We start from the raw sequence: 15,298 nt of genomic DNA on the forward strand, positions 1-15,298 counted from the left end.
TCTGTGACCCATGTACCACCTATCCTTTCTCTTGCTCTCCCTGGCAGCATTTGGCCCCTCTCACACAGTTCAGTTCCCTCCTGTCTTTACCATTCTGTTATTAGCATTTTGCCTCCTTCCGTCCTTCAGCTTCATTTTCTTCTCTCCTCTCTCTTAATGTTTTGGTCTGCATCCTTCTCTCCCTGTGCTACGGTGACATTAACCCAGACTTGGAATCCTCTGCATTGTTGGTTGAGATTTGCCTGGCATCTTCAAAATGGCTTCTGAGATCTCACAACACATCTTGGTTGTGTGTTTAACTTCTTGTGAGATCTTCAATGGCTATATTTCTTGAAGAAGCAGACATTGTTTCTATGATACTGCAAAGTTTAAAACCCAATGAGATTTTTTTACATTCATATTTTTCTGCAGGTTTGGGGCTTTCCAGAATGCAGAAAATCGTCCATGATTGATCCTGGCCCCTGGTGTGGGTTTTTTGATCCATACTCTCATGCATGGTTCAAAATTATATACAATGATATACTACCACACCTGAAATTATGAGAAAATGTGAAGATTAGGATTAGGTTTTGTAGAAGCCATAATGAGAAAAATTTCTTCATTAAAATGCAGAAGCCTTAAGTCTGAAAAAATTAATCTGGCTTTTAAATTTTGGGGCTTGCTTCTAGAGCCAAAAACAAACCTCAAGGCCTGCTGTGCAAAATTAGTAGGATATTATATTTACAAATCACTATTAAAGAAATACAACTATCCTATTATTGTGTGTTTCATTGTAGGCAAGTGATAAAGTAAGGCAATTTTCTTAAGGCAAGAGTCCTATTCAAACTTGGGCATGAATCCCAGGGGGACAAATCCCGGGGGACATAATTCTGATTGGGCATGCATGGAATTGCTGATGTATTGTAGAACTATGTTCTTCATAAGGATACATCTTTCCCTCTGAATTCATTTATACTTGGAGCTCTCTAGCATAATAAAACAGAAATGTCAACCATTTTGGAATGTAAATGTAAGCAAGCCTATTGCCTGTTTCACTAATTACTTCCAGAAGACTGATAATTACATTGTTGTCTCCTTTGTCATAATTCGTACTAAATAGCACAGACAAAATCAAAATTGCCTATATACTTCTAAAACTGAGCAAAAAAAAAAGATTAATAATAATAATAAAATAATAATGCATGCTACTTCCAAAAATAGTCACCATTTAAAAAAATACGACTTATCCTATGAAATACAGACTTTGCTTAATAACTTTTTCAATGTTAAACAGTTTGGGTACAGTCTACGTTTTTCTCTAGGGTGCAATCCTGAGTACACTTATTATGTGCATGCTTACTATGGAAACAGTCCCACTGAACAGTGGGACTTACATCTGAGCAGGCACAGGACTGGGCTGTAAATCAGGTAAAATATAACTTTTACTATAAACCAGTATTTGTTTCGCCACTTTCCACTTCAAGGCAAAACGTTTCATTTCTAGTTCTGTACTATGGCATTCTAGGGGCCACTGAGAGACAGAACATAAGCCCACTTGCCTTTTTAATTATAATCATAGAAGAATAACTTCTTATGCAGAACTGGTTGTATTTAATCCTATTAAAATAAGATCATGGGATCATGCTCTTTGTGTTTCTGATTTCTGTACAAGATCTCACCTTCAACAGGGATCATAGGTCTGTTTTTTGCGTAAGATGCCAAGGCAGGATGCTATGACCAGAACTGGCATTATCCTAATATAACTCTGACTGCATTGAATTAAAGTCAAACCTGATTTTGCTAGATGGAAATAAATCCCAGCCCAGAAGCTAATGATACTTCAATTGAAAATGGCATTGGGCCCAAGCTACTATGAGAAGATCAAATATCGAAGCATCTTTATATTTCATTCTTAGAACAGCCCTGAGGTTTCAGAAAATGTTTATCTTTACCTCTGAAATTAAATAGCCTAGCAATGAAATAATCAATGTTTTATACGATTTTGAATATTTTATCTAGAGTTACCTTTTTCAGTATTCTAATCTGAACAGGCTATGTATTCTCTTCCCCTAATATTAAATCCACAGCACCAGCCTTTAAACTATTAGATTTCCATTGGTAGGAACAATTTAAGCACGGTTGGTCATTGTCTGTGTGTGTGTGTGGGGGGGGGGGGGGGAATAAAACCTGAATGTTTCCTTGGAAAGCTAATTTATGCAAATCAAAGTATAGTTAAAACTCAATCAGCCAGCTACATAAAAAAGCTGACTATTGCCATTTAGACGTAGTAACAAAGAAGGTACGGAGAGGTTCAATGGGATCTTCCATATGAAACACAGGTAGTCATCCTACAGATACCAACTTTTGCTTCCATTAAATTAAAATCACTTGGAGAAGTAATAAAATGGCCACATGCAGCAAGTGTGGTGGCTTAAATAAAGATTTCCCATTGGTTTCACCTGGAAAGCCTTAATGCCTGATAGCTCATATGCGCGTCTAATGGACTGATGAATGAAAGGAATGTCTTTGCCCCCCAGCCTTTTAAGGAGCAGCATAACATCATGCAAAATTGGGTGCTGAGAGCAACAAACTTTGCCTGTGCAGCCATTCCTGTGAACTACTTTTGATCAGCCGCACTCAGATTAGTCCATTTTAGATGTCTCCTAGGGAATGGGATCTGATCACTTGTTGCTAAAGAAAAAACGTCGAGGCTGCACCATCTGGCCAGGAAACATGTTTGCTCTGGACCCCGTGAACTACTTGTGAACAAACAATGTGTCGATTCATTCATGTTTACAAAATAATCATGCTGATAATGCAGATCTTTGACCATCCTCAAAGCTTAAGTGTACACTCACACACTCACACACACACAGGCGTGCTTTTTTTTAAGCGCATGTGGAAGATATTCAAGGAAGGCACCTTTTTGAAAGGAGGCAAAAACCTGGAATGCCTTTTCTTATTTACCGAGATAATTAATAGTTCCCAGAGAGACGGTGAGTTGCATGTGTCACACATCTCTTGCTTATATACATTTGGTTGTCATTGCTTAGAATCCCTTACCCTTGAAAGCCACACAGCGTGGCAAAGGCGGGCAACCAAAGCACGTCCAAATGCATGGATTTCCAGACTTCCGAACAGCATTATGGTCTAAGGACAAAGTTGCCCATTCCAGTAAAACCATCACGGGTGAACCTCGGCAAAGGAGACCTAGTAACCTGGAGATACAACAGACTCTTCCCTTGCATGGCTTCCAAAGCCCTTCTGAAGCCTTACGTGGAATTAAAACCTCCTTGCACAATGCATAAAGTCATCTCCCCCCCCCCCAGCAAACCTTGCTATAATTGGAATTTCCTTTTTGAACCCCGGTGCTAGTAGCAAACAACATTTTCAGGAACAGCATCATGTCAGAATAACAACAGCAATTAACATGCAATATCCGCCCCCCCCTCCACGGATCCCATTTAATGCGGTCCATAAGAGGTACTCCTGAATCTTCTTCAGCACCCTGCATCGCAAAGACAGCAGCCTCTTGTAAGGCTTTCCAGACTACCCCCTTCGCTCGGAAGGAAAGCTGGAGCTGCGGAAGGTCCCCCAGTTTACCAAAGGGATGCTGAAAGTAGCGTTAAGTGAGGCGCATGCTGACTACACCAGACACACAAATCCAAAGGAGTCGCAGATTACATTCCACAAAGGTTACCTGTGGGCTGCACTTATCCTGTTTGCCCCCCACCAAGCATCACCTGTTAAGTTCAGTACTTTTTTTTCTTAATATGCATTCCTCACAACACTCTCCCTCTCTCTCACATGCACAAACCTGTTCCTGCAGTTAAGAACACGGCAGCCAATGCAGCACGAGAGGAATTTGAAAAAAGCAGAAACTAGAGCATTTTACTTAAAGACAGCACAGCTCGTTGATCTCACTGAAAAAGAGGGGGGGGGCATGGTGCAAAGTGCTGGGGGAGGGGGGGAGAAGGGGAGAGAGAGAGAAAGAGAGAGAGAGGGAGCCTCTGTTGAAAATTAATGAGCTGGAGGGCTAATTAAGACAGAATGGCTTCGGCATCATACCCTTCCTTGCACTGCCGCGCAGTATGGCATGAAAAGTCTACATGGAAAGCGAGAGAGTAAGAATTGAGTCATCTTCGACTTACCGGATTCAAGCCTCTTGCTGTACCGCAGGCAGCATCCAGGCACAGAGCGTGGAGCCTCACACAGACCAGGGGAAAGATGCCATCAATGAGCAATTCAAATTCATTGCTAAAAACGTCATTAAAAAAAAAAAAAGGTAGTGGTGGTGGCGCTGGTGGGGGGAGGAGGAGAACGAAGACCAAGGACTAAAGTAGGTATCCAAGGAAGGAGCTGGTTAGTTACGGCTTCGACCAACCTGCTCTGCCGGGCTCTGCAAAACATCTACACTGCAGCAGTGTGGCAAGCATAGGATTGCAATGCATGTCCCATATATTCAAGCGTAACAGAAAACATGGTCTGGAGCGTCTTCTGTGTGGATAAGGGGCTTTATTGCTCAGCCAGGAAAAGGAGAGCTATTCCCCCCCCCCCCCAGTAATCAAATCAGAGGGGGGGAAGAGAAGAAGAAGAAGCTGCTCTATCTTGATTACTGTACAGTGTCATTCCCCAGGATTTCAGTTACATAAAGCAGGTGCTCCTGCCTCCAGTTTTCCAGATAAATGCCTGTAATCTCATTTCACAAATGATCCCTGTGTACAGAGGAGCCACCTATTGTGATGATATCATTTGCTCTAGTCTCCTTAAATGGGCAACTTCCTAGCCAAACGTCACGGGGCCCTGGCAACACATGCATTTTTTATATGATGTGAGTGGGCAGAGTGGTGGATGGGGTCCCATCCAGAGCAGCTTGTTTTACTACGGCTGTGATGCCAGGAATCCTAAACGGAGACTTACTTCAGGCAGAAAACTGCCCAGGAGAGCACCTTTAAAAGGGGGGGGGGGGGAGTGGAAGGGAGAGGCACCAAAGAGGCAGCCGTCCCTCTCCCTGGCAAGAAACGTTTCAGAAGCCAGGGGCCCTTAGATGGATAAAATTAAATCCATCCACAAAACGGGATGGGGCAGTTGTCAGGATCTTTTTCAGCAAAGAATCAACGGTCTCAGCAAAGAATCAATCCAAGGATCTTCTGAGCGAATGAAATAAAATAATCAATGTATTTCTTACGTCTTGTCATGGAAAGATATTGGCAGCCCATCGCCGGTTCCACTTGTGGAAATATTAGCTGTGTCTGCATTTCTCCAATCCTTTGAAAACGCTAAAGAATATTTGCTGCCCGTTTAACGCTTGGATGGACTGAGATTTCAGCTGGGCCAAATGCTCCCATCACTAGGGGAAGTATTAATGGGGAAGGCTGAGAGATGACAGGCATCCATTCATGGACGGGGGGAGAAGCAAGGATGATTTGGGGCCATTGGGCCCATCACTGACTTTCAGCCAGTCAGCTCTCAAGCCGTTTCCTGCAGCCCACACCAGAGGCCAGCCTCTCACAAAATGGGTCGGGGGCACACAGACCTGTGGTCTAGTCTCTGGTATTCAGCACGGCTGAAAGAAGCAGGTTGAAGGGGTGCTTGGCATGCAACAATTCTCCCTTGGCAAAGAAGAGTCTCATTGGTACCCAGATCAGAGGACAAAGGTGCAGGCTGTCACTACCTCTTATATCGGATGCCTCTTTCCCCACCCCTGGGAAAGAGGCCATCCAGAGCACAAGGCACCTTACGGTTAAGTATCCTATGAGGAGGCATATGTAGATGTGTGTTGGGGGAAAGGAATTTTGGAGCACTAGCTAGTAAGAAGTCCCCTTAAGATACTGAAAGTGATACCACATACAAATACGTATTCCTATTATTTGCTGCCAAGAAGACAAGGGAAAGGCCATTTTCTAAGTTCTCTGTCCCAGCTGGGGAGCTTTCAACATAACATTGCATTGAAAAGTCAAGGGTCCATTTTGGTCTTGAACCATCTGTTTGCAGGGGTCTTTTATATTTTAAACCAATATAGTCCAGAAAATGGTTTGGGGGACTGCCACTCATTCAGTATTCATAAACACTTTTGGTAAACCTTTAGGTTCAGACTTAACCCAGACCAATATGCCCACCAAAAGAAGATCAATTGATATAGAAGGGTGTAACTGTGCTTTGGATAACCAAGGTGGCAGTGAAAAGTAAACAGCTGGTTGGATCCAGCAATTTCACAAAAGGAATAAGATTCAGGTGGGTAGCCCTGTGCTCCGGTCTCAATCTTCTGCTGTTTCAGACCAACATGGCTACCCACCTGAACCTTATTCCTTTTGTGAAATTGTTCGATTCAACCCATTATTTAATTCTGGGTATAAGCATATCCAGAATAAAATTCTGTTGGTCTTAAAGGTGCCACTGGACCCAAACTTTGTCCTACAAAAATGAGTTCACAAAAAGGATCTTACTCTCTTCCCTCTTTCAGAGCGGAATCTTATATTCCTGAAAAGCTGTTTCTAATGGTCAGAGGAACTGCTTGAGATTTTGCATCAGGGGGTTGTAAGGAGAAGGGAGCATCAGCAGCATCAAAGTACATTCCACAAATACAGCAAAAGAGCATGGGGAGAATGCTCCCATAAAGTAGTTCACACAGCTCACATTTACACCCCCCCCCAACCCTAATGTCTAGACCAGGGTTAGTCAAAGTGCGGCCCTCCAGATGTCCGTGGACTACAATTGCCATGAGCCCCTGCCAGCATTTGCTGGCAGGAGCTCATGGTAATTGTAGTCCACGGACATCTGGAGGGCCGCACTTTGACTACCCCTGGTCTAGACAATCCCTTATGGGAATTCAAACAAGAAGAAGAAAGAAACACTACAAATGCAAATTAGTCTCCCTTTGGGCAACCTAAGGAAAGACGCTAGTGGCGGGAAAATCTATTGCAGAGTTGTCCTAGAGAAAAGGAGTGAAGTCTACTCGTTAGCATTTACATGGTCCTTTGGGGGTTTGAAGCACTTTACATCTATCTCCTTGTATCAGTGAACTGTCTTCCTGTTCACTGCATCCATTGATAACTACACTCCCCAGCTGCTCATACCCCCAGCTGAGAAAGAGAGTGACTCAGAGGGTTGTTCAGACTTTCAAATTGGCATCCTTCTTAACGGCAGAGGCTGTGGCTACTACCAGTAGTTGCTGAGATGGCAGCTCTTGGAAATGGAATCTTTCAGTCACAGTTAACATATACAAGGGCGAGAGCACTCAATCAGTCCTCAGTCAGTTCTCTTGCCTCATCAGTGCAGTACAGAATTACAGATTAGCATGCGGCTCTGTGGAGCTCGGGATACTGCAGCCTCTACTTCTGTGCATCCACGTCTCCCCACAAAAGGAGATTTGTCTCTTTTCACCAAGGCACAATGGGCAGTCAGATATGCTATATGCTCACCACCAATTAGTATACAGTGCAATTCTGTGCAGTTATAATCCAGTGTATGGCCATTGCTTTCAATGGGCTTTGGAGTAACTGCTTAGGATTGTGCTGACTGTACCACAAGAGCAAAGCCTGAAGTTTCTTGCATTGGAGAAAGGACTTCTTACGTTGGAAGAAAGCTCCTTAGACTGGAGGAAGGCTCCTTGGGAAATGGTTGGATCTGCCTCAGTTTCAGTCCCAAAGATTTTGGAAAAATCAGTACAGACTCAATTGCCATTTTCCAGTGCCAACTTGCACACTGGGCTAATGGAATATTACTAAGTCCCAACAGCATAGGGCCATATAAAGTTTGCAGTCAGGATGATATTTTCAAAATCCTCCCAAGTAGTCATACATGGTGTACCTGTTGCTGTCTTGGTCCTTGTGCATCCTTGTAAAGCTATAAAATAAATACATCTGGCCCTTTTATTAACCTAGCTAATGACATCAGCTGTTGTTAATCTGCTCCCATCTGCCTGCAAGTAGTAAGTCCTAAGGGAAAAGCATTCCACTTGCCCATGAGAATAAGTGAAAATACAAATACTTTGAAGGTGTTCTTTCCCAGAGCCTTTCAGGATTTTCATAAACAGGCACAAGGGCTGCATTAGACTGCATTAGACTTCCTAAGGTAGAATCTCATCCCAAAACCAAAGTGGCCATTAACAGGCAGAAAGGGAAACAAGAACTTAGAGAAATAAGCAGGGGGTTATAAGAAGGAGGGAGGATAGATATTTGAAGTGTGTGCAGAGAGAGAGAGGGAAGGGGGAAGGGGGGAAGGGGTACTGCCCTTTGTTAACATGGTGTGTTTTTTGTGGGAAGGGGATTGCATATCTCTGTAGAGAAGTGGTTCTCAACCTGGGGGTCAGGGACTCCTTTGGGGGTCGAATGACCCTTTCACAGGGGTTGAACGTGTCAATACAGACTGGTATCCCCATACCTATGTGAGCCTGTGGCCAGTATTATACTATTAATATATATAAGGACTTGTCACTGATGAAAGAACTGAAAACGGAGATTACCTGGATTCCGTTTCCACCAACATTCTGCCTAAACTACTGTAAATCTGCCTCCCCCAAATAATTTTGGTGCTATCCCAGCTGTTGCTCATTCTCATCCTTTCGGTTCTGAGGAAGGCTGGCTGCTGAAAGTACCTTTTCATACCATTCACTATCACTACGGCCCAGATCACAGCAGACACAGCATTCAAACTCAGAGCATGCCTCTTGGTTCAAAAGAGCTTTTTCTTTCTCCACTCATCTACCTGTATGCACATTCCATATCCCATCTAGAAGAAGAAGAGTTGGTTTTTACACCCCACTTTTCACTACACAATGGAGTCTCAAAGCAGCTTACATCACCTTCCCAAAACAGACGCCCTGTACAGTAGATGAGGCTGAGAGAGCTCTGGCAGAACTGATCTATGAGAACAATTCTAACAGGACTGTGACTAAGCCAAGGTCACCTGGCTGACTGTATGTGGGGGAGTGGGGAATCAAACCCAGTTTTTCCAGATTAGAGGCCACTGTTCTTAATCACTACACTATGCTGGCTCTAGTGTTCCACCTTCATTTGGTGCAAGTAACTTCTGATGCATGAGAAGCCTGGGTTGCAGAAAGGAGTAATGGGGGTAGATAAGTGTACTTAGACCCCATCCAAAGAACACCTCACACTGACTGTACATGTACAGGTGAGCAAAAAAGCAATAGCACTATAATGGGCCTATTGAAATCCTTCCTAGGGTGTTGCAGAGCCTATAATAAACTGAATCATGCTGTATACATTTATCAAGAGTTATGCCAGTTTTAGAAAATGAATGTGCCACCTCTGTAGAGATCTTCTCCGCCGCCCCCCCATGTACAAACACAGCAATAAATAAAACTACAGCATAAAAACAAGTCAGACATAAAACCTCACTCAGCTGTTTAAAATAATATTTCTATTTATTTATTGTGGGATTTATATTCCATCCTACCATATTCCTAACACCAACCTTAGGCTAGAAGACAATGATAGAAGCAGTTTTCAAAGACGGAGCATCTCAGCTGGACAGTCAATGTAGCAAAGTGGTTAAGAATATCAGGCTGGAATCTCCAAGATCCAGGTTAGAAACCCACTTCTGACAGGAAAGCTCACCAGGGGACCTTGGGCCAGTCACGTTCTCTCACACTAACCCACCCACAGGGTTGCTGAGAGGATCATACGCAGAAAAGGGTGAACGTCACTTTGGGTTCCAACCGGGAACAAAGTCAGGGTATAAATAAATTATATTTTAAAAAAGCAGACGACAAGGATTCTCGCCCTTATATGGAACATCCACATAAGGGATGAGAATCCTTGCTGCCTTCCCCCTCCTTACCTGATGCCAGGTCTTCTGGTGGGGGCGGGGCCAGCAGAGCGAAACACAGCAATGTGTCTCACTGTGCTGGCCCCGCCCCCACCAGTCTGCCAAGGCTGCCCCCACTCTCCAGAGGGTGGGAACAGCCCCGGAGGCATAGCAGGGACGAGGCCAGCCCAGCGACGCACAGTACTGTGCTCCCCCCCCCCACCAGCCCTCCGGAGAGCGGGGGCAACCTCGGAAGACTGGTGGCAACGCCAGAGCACTGAGCATGCCTCAGTGCTCTGGCACCGCTTCCCATCTGCTGGTGTGATCCCTGGGTGGGACATCATGTCCGTAGACCTCCGTTGGAGAGACAGCGCCAGCAGATGTTCCACATCAATAAATATTTTTTTAAAAAAGCATTACAAGCTTAGATAAACGGGAATGTTTTGTTTGAGCACCTAGAAATGAGTAAAGGAGGTACCAGGCAAGCCTTAAAGCTCCATCCCGATCCTCCTCAGCTCTGCAGCCTGGGAAGAGGATGTTTAACTGGCAGGCTGGACAAGTTAAGTACGGTACTTAAACTGCACAGTTGGCCCTGCTTGACAATCTGCCTACCGATAAAATAAATATTTCCATTGTTCTATATTATGTGTGAGATCACTGTGAGTGCTTTGCTACATTTGTCTGAGAAGTGTAATTACGGGAGTGAAAGAGCCAGCATGGTGTAGTGCAGGGATAGTCAAACTGCGGCCCTCCAGATGTCCATGGACTACAATTCCCAGGAGCCCCTGCCAGCAAATGCTGGCAGGGGCTCGTGGGAATTGTAGTCCATGGACATCTGGAGGGCCGCAGTTTGACTACCCCTGGTATAGTGGTTAAGAGTGGTGGCTTCTAATCCGGCGGGCCGGGTTTGATTCCCTGCTCCTCCACATGAAGCCAGCTGGGTGACTTTGAGCTAGTCACAGTCCTGTTAGAGCTGTTCTGGCCAAGCGGTCCTGTCAGAGCTCTCTCAGCCCCACCTACCTCACTGGGTTGGTGTTGTGGGGAGAGGAAGGGAAGGCAATGGTAAGCTGCTTTGAGACTCCTTTGGGCAGTGAAAAGTGGGATAGAAAAAAAACACAACTCTTCTTGTTGTATACTGGCAGGGCTCAAAGTAACCTGAAAAGAGAATTCTGGTTTCCCCTCCCCTCTCTGAAACTCACCAATTACAGCACTCTGTTGTTTGGAGCATAAATACAATTGATGATTTGTGAAGTCAATACAATGCAATTTGCATAAAAAGAAAGTGCCTCTTCTTAAATAAGCAAGCAATACTGGATGCCAAAGGGTGGGGGGGAAGAACACATTTCAATTTCATGCTTCAGAAGAATCGTGGGCAAAACTAAAAGAAGAATAGATGTTTATGAAATAGAAAGTGACTGAATTCTATGGGGAAACATTTTCTCAACTTTTACATGAGATTGTACAAAATAATTTTAAAATCTGTAGGATTTACCCCCAAGCACCAAGTATAAAAAGCATTACTGCCCCACAGAATCCATTCCACTCTTTCGGGGGCAGTGATGCTCTGTTTTCTTAGTGCTTGGGGAGCAACAATAGGCGGGCTTCTGGAGTTCTAGCCTAGCTGGTGGACCTCATGATGGCACCTGGGCTCTGGGCACTGTGTGATGCAAGATTAATTGACTGGATGGGCTATTGGTCTGATCCAACATGGCTTACCTTATGTCTGGGGCAGTAAAAGTGGTAATGAGGGATGAGCAAAGTTGCTTTACCTCCTTGTTTTTGGAAGTTGGCTCTACATTGTGTTTTACCTTCTGGTTAAATTAGGAAAATATCTAAAATTAAGAACTCAGTTGAAATGCATATAGCTTGCCACAACTTACAGATCCTCTGCATTGTTCCTTTTCCTCTTGACTAACTATAAATCACTGCAAAACCAAGATCAATTTTGATGCGACTGTGCATAATGTTGTAGTTTCCAGTATGACAGACACAAAAGGCGCTTGATCAAATCACAGGTACAGCCGCATCAAGTTTCTTGTGGTGTTCGATCAATGCATCCAGGTGCCTTTCACTGTATATTGCTTAAATGTCCCACTAAACGAACTTGGAATTTTTCCCCTGCAGTACACATCACTTACAGAGAGGACTGAACATTCAAATTAATGGAAGTGACTAAAAGTTGTACAGACTGCAGAAAATTCTGTACAAAATTCACAATTTTCTTTCTTAAGATGGAGAATTCCCAGTACATTGGTTCCTGTTCCTAAACAAGTCATTCAGTTCTAGTTCACCCAAGTTCATAAACAAGTCAACCAGAACACCAAAATCCATGGTGAAATTCATATTAGAATTCATAAAAATCTCCAGCTTTTACTTGATGGAAGCAAACAAAAATGAAACTATTCTGCCTAGTTCTCCAAATCTTTGGGTTAGTGTCAAGTTGAAATACACCGAGGAAAAACAACAACTATGTTTGGCCATTAATCAGTCTTCTCCCATCACTTCTTTTGTTATTAGATACAGTTAAAATACATAGGAACAGAATCATTAGAAAGGAAGCATTTTTGAAAATACAAAGTAACTTTGGTTCATTGTGTCTCAAGCTGTACAGGCATAGATTAACAGGAAGTGTTCTGCTATAGAGATTAAAGCTTCCATATTGTTTTGAATGCAAACTTTTGAAATCTGAAGACTTAGATTTGATAAATGAAGGGAACAGCAGAGACCCCCATCAGCCTTCAGTAATGCAAGCAGGGAGTCTGAAGGACTTCATTTTCCCCTGTATTCACTTTCCCTCTTTCTTTCTTCCTGGCAGTCCCCATGTGATCTTCCCTTTCCCTACTTCCATCTCTCTTCCCCACTCCCCAATCAACCTTTCTTTCATGCTCCTCTTCAAATACCCAAAGAGCTACTGCATGGGAAAAGTCAAAGGCTTCTCTGCTGTTCCAGAGAGCAAGTACTAGTTCTAATGAGTTTCATTAGCAGGAGGAAGACTGAGGTTGATTAGGAGAGAGAGCAGCCGGGCAATGGGGGTGGTTCTTTGCTTGAGGTTTTCAAGCACAGGCTGGACAGCCATCTGTTGGGAATGCTCTAGCTTTGGATGTTCTGCATTGAGCAGGACTATGGTGTATATGGCCCCTTCCAACTACTGAGCTCTACAACTAAGTTGAGTTTCAGCTACTGGTGGATCTTACTCACTTTCCAGCAAGGTTTCAAAATTAATCACTGCCATATAAATGGTAGAGGACAGGAAGGCCTGGAGGATCATTGTCCATGGGGTCGCGAGGGGTTGGACACAACTTCGCACCTAACAACAACAACATAAATTGTTAAAGAAAGATATCTGCAAGTTCTTCCTGCCTTGCGTGAACTGGAGGGGAACAGGAAGATCCAAAGAAAGGTGCTGATAATGTCTTGCAGTTCCTTTAATTCTCAGAAGAGTCCACTGTACTCTACAGTGGCTCCTAAAGTCAACTCTTGTTCCCACAAACTCTAACCTGTGGGCATGAGATCTCCCCAGCAGTCAAGAGAGTGGTACATCAAAGCAGAAACTGCATGAAAATGTTATTTGGCTTGGTAGCTCGCAGAAATAAGAATCACTGATAGAATCATGTAGTGGGCACAGTAACCTCTTCATAAATTTCCAGTGGCCATCCTGGCGGTGAAATTATGCCTTCTCACAGAAATTTGTTTAGCCTTTGCCCAGCAAAGGATAAGACAGCCTGAAACTAAGGATTTATGGAAAGGAAATGCACAATGCATTAGTGGAGCTGTTGAAACAGGTTGGGCTAAGGAACAGGTGAACGTACCTGTCTTCCCAGGGACAAACACATTGCATTGCATTAAAAAAATGCACAGAAATAATGAATTTTGATCACAGAGTTCAAAAATTGCAACAGTACCGATTGTTGTTGTGTTTTGCTACAGAGCACTTTAAACATGGGATTAATACATCACATAGCTTTGCCTTTTGTAGTTCTAAGATACTAACAGAGCTATTTTTAAATGCCATGTGTGCTATTTAAATATATCCAAATAAATAAGTCAACTTATGTAATGCAAAAGCTAAGAAGGTCATGATTAATTTGTCCCACTGTTGCTCTCTTGAATGAAAAGTAAGTACCAATGAAAACATTTGACAACTCAACCCCCTATTTTAAGAGGTGGTATCATCCAAGAAGAAGAAGAGCTGGGGGGGGGGGGTTGTTCCCTGCCTTTACTACCCAAAGGAGTCTCAAAGTGGCTTACAATCACCTACTCATCTTCACTTCACTTCTCACAGACACCCTGTGAGATAGGTGAGCCTGAGAGAGCTATGAGAGAACTGTGATTGGCCCAAGGTCATCCAGCTGGCTGCATATGATGGAGGAGTGGGGAATCAAATAAAAATAATAATCTGTTCTCCAGATCACAGGCTGCTGCTCTTAACCACTACACCAAGCTGGCTCTAAGTAAGAACGCACTGTTATTTCCCAGAGCACTTTTTCCCAGGCAGGCAAACCACATTTCAAATTTCTGATCTTCTTATAAATTAAATGGTCTTTTACAACGGCAGAGTCTCCTCAAAGAAATTATGGGTTTGCAATGCAGGTGGCCTTTGAGAAGCAGGGTTTAATGGATGCAGCAGTACAGAAATATATCTAAGAATGCCAAGTAATGCCAAGGTATAACAACCGCAACAAAGATCATATCGTGAGATACTTCCTTATCCTCTGTATGGGGGCTTCAGTCGAATAACACATGACGTTTTCACATAAAAAGCTTATTATGGCATAGATAGATGGCATCCTTTTGAGACTGACCTCAGTGTGTTACAGAGAGTGGCCTGGATCCATTGCAAGACTCCATTCGCAGCTGTGGTCCTACCAGTTTCACTGTGTGTGCTGGCAGTCTTTGATGCCCAGTATTTGGGAGGCATTGCTGGACAGGCCACGGTTCCTGGCAAAAGCAGGCTGCATCGTTATGCCTACCATTTCTAGAGCCTTATGAAATACTTTCCCCAAATAAATTTGTGATAGAAGGCATGTTGCACACAAGAACTGAAGCACATTGGCAAAGCTTATATATGCAGAAATCACTATGGTTACAGCCTACACGCACTAAGCTTAAAATGAAATGCTTCGGTTTGAAACTGCATCGCAATTTGCCAAATGCCTCAAAGCATTCTAACAGGGGAACCAAATTTTAAATGCCAGGCAAGCCCTTGGATTCAAGACACTTATTTTTAAATTAAACCCTTTGCAAGAAAAAAAAAAAAGCCCAGCTCCCTGTACATGTCTTTTGCAAGCCTGTTTATAGCCAAAAGACTAGCATCAGAAAATTTGCCAAAGAAACATCTCATTAGATGCAAATTTCAGCACTCAAGGGATGAACAGCTCCCCGTTACTGTCAAAGGTATGGTCTGAAAACCAAGAAACATTTCATGCTTATTGCTGAACAGGAAACATTGGATGTAGAGTTCATTGCCTGAATGGAAGGAGGTAAACAGAGGATGCTGGCTGCAGAAACTGATGGTGGTTTGCAAAAATAAACTCAAAAATTTAGACAAACC

General features: G+C 43.4%; 1 protein-coding gene across 11 annotated transcripts in view; it reads right to left on the minus strand.

Moving 5' to 3' along the window:
- DLGAP2 (DLG associated protein 2) overlaps positions 1–15,298 on the minus strand; it is a 578,727-nt gene that overhangs the window by 426,885 nt on the left and 136,544 nt on the right. The window contains exon 1 of one of the 11 annotated variants that reach the window (XM_077309472.1): positions 7,789–7,807. The exons of 5 other annotated variants lie outside the window; for them this stretch is intronic. The gene's annotated coding sequence lies outside the window, so the exon portion shown is untranslated. Of the gene's footprint in view, positions 1–3,796; positions 3,827–4,130; positions 4,439–7,788; positions 7,808–15,298 lie in introns of those variants that run through there. 5 more of the 11 variants (XM_077309435.1, XM_077309444.1, XM_077309454.1 and 2 more) reach the window with 5 other exon arrangements.

The sequence above is a fragment of the Paroedura picta genome, chromosome 1, assembly GCF_049243985.1.
Source record: "Paroedura picta isolate Pp20150507F chromosome 1, Ppicta_v3.0, whole genome shotgun sequence".
NCBI lineage: Eukaryota > Metazoa > Chordata > Lepidosauria > Squamata > Gekkonidae > Paroedura > Paroedura picta.